We start from the raw sequence: 2,175 nt of genomic DNA on the forward strand, positions 1-2,175 counted from the left end.
TAATGTAAAGAGAGATAGAGGAGATATAACCCGTAACATCTGAGTGCCTCTGGGGGCTACTGACATGAAATGCATAATACATATATATACATAAACTTTTAAAAACATACGCCTCTGTGGGCATCATCATCATCATATCATACCCGGCCTCAAAGAGGACTCGGTAAAAACGTACCCGGCCACGTGGAGCTCGGTAAACCCAACTGATCAGTGGTTGCACAATAGGTGCCATACCCGGCCGACTATAGCGTGGCTCGGTAGAGTAAAGTAGATACGTATATAATGCATGATGGACTCATGGAGTCACGTTCTAAACCTTTTGGAGTGACATAAGGTCATTGCACCATCGATTAACATTATGGACATCATGCCATCAATATGAACTTCACTAGGACTCAAGGATCATATATGCTTTCTTGGAATAACTTTGTAAGGAAAGAATAACATGGACAACCTTAGTTGCTAGGAGTAGATTCATTATGAAATAGCGTATCGTTTATGTTCGTTTCACTTTAGATCATGCCAAAAGAATGAAGGAAGAGCCTTAACATACCTTGTATATTCTTCCCAACCTCAAGCTATGCAATTTCACGGCTCCTTAGTCTACAATAAGAGAAATGACACTCTCGTTATCGTTTAAGCGTCGTAACTATTATGTATCAACCACAATCTATTTTACAATGAAATGGACAGCACCTCCCCTATATATATGACTTCACACTAGTCAAAAAAATCACAAACAACCCAACATACCCCTATCACTTCATACACAATACGACAACCATTATAGTGTCAAACAATCCGAAAATGTTACGATGAACGACCAACAAACAACCTTGCCATTATGTGGTGTTTCTCCACACCCTTCCTCCTCTCAACTCCATAAAAATAGTAGTAAAAGAGACAACCCAATACCAACACGAAACAGCCCAAAAACAGTCCCACAAGTTCATCAACTCAAACATAATTTTTCGGTTTACTTAAACACATTTCGACTTGTCTTTTCTTTGAAATTGAGAAATACAACCAAAAGTAGGTGATGCACCTACTTGTCACCTACCATTCTGCGCTGTCTCGCGAAAATGCAAATATCTCTCTACTCCAATATCGTATCAACAAACGGTTTATTGAATTAGAAACTAGACTCATAGATCTTTAATTTGATAGGTAGATCATCCCCTAATTCCAAGTATATTGGGAGAAAAACTCAGTTACATTTGACCTAATTTTCAGCACATTTATGAATGGAACTTGTGATGACCTTTTTCCAACTTTTGTTCCACAACTCGCTTGACTTCAAAACATAACACCAACTATCGTACGACTAAAATAACTCATAATACAATCTCCTTATAATGTTAATAACCCTAGTATCACCCCAAAAGTACATGGTAAAACATTCCAACTTGTCGACTTTCGATGAAACTTATTTTCTTCAATTCGTTTAGCTCCTAAGCCTTCAAACCCTCTTGCTACTTGGTACTAATGATCTTAAATATTTGTAACCTCCACGTTAACATGATGAACTAACTTTGTAAACTTTTAAAAGATGATTCCCTTTCTAAGCTTACATTAATTGACTTATGATGTACTCTTACGTACATGGGGTGTAACATTAGGGTATTGGGCTGGGGTAGTTATTGGGCTAAGGTCCAAAAATCAAATTAAAAGAGGCCATATTTTAAATACCCATCTAATTTTATAAATTATTTTATTAAATTAGATGGGTATTTAAAATATNTATTTATATATGAAAAATGATTTAAAATGATTACTCAATATTATAAAAATATAAAGAGTCATTTTCGTGTAAAAATAAAGAAATTATGCATACATGGGCTATTGTTGCAAAGTTATTGCAATTAATGGATGTAAATATAATTATGTATAATATAATCAAAGCTTAATTATAAATATAAGTAATAAAAATCAAGTAATAAATCATTATAAAATTATTTGTGATGCAATTAGTAACTATTTAATTAATAAAATACTGAAATAAATTAATTAAAATTATGGAAAAATAATGGTTGGTGCTCATGCACTATTTTGTAAGTACATATGCATTTTGAAATATATGAGGGAAATATTGGGTATCAACAATGAGTTTGGAGTTTTATGTGTTTGGAAGTTTACGGGTTTAGAAATTATAAAGTTTACGGGTTCAAAAGTTTG

Source organism: Nicotiana attenuata, chromosome 11 (genome assembly GCF_001879085.1).
Source record: "Nicotiana attenuata strain UT chromosome 11, NIATTr2, whole genome shotgun sequence".
NCBI lineage: Eukaryota > Viridiplantae > Streptophyta > Magnoliopsida > Solanales > Solanaceae > Nicotiana > Nicotiana attenuata.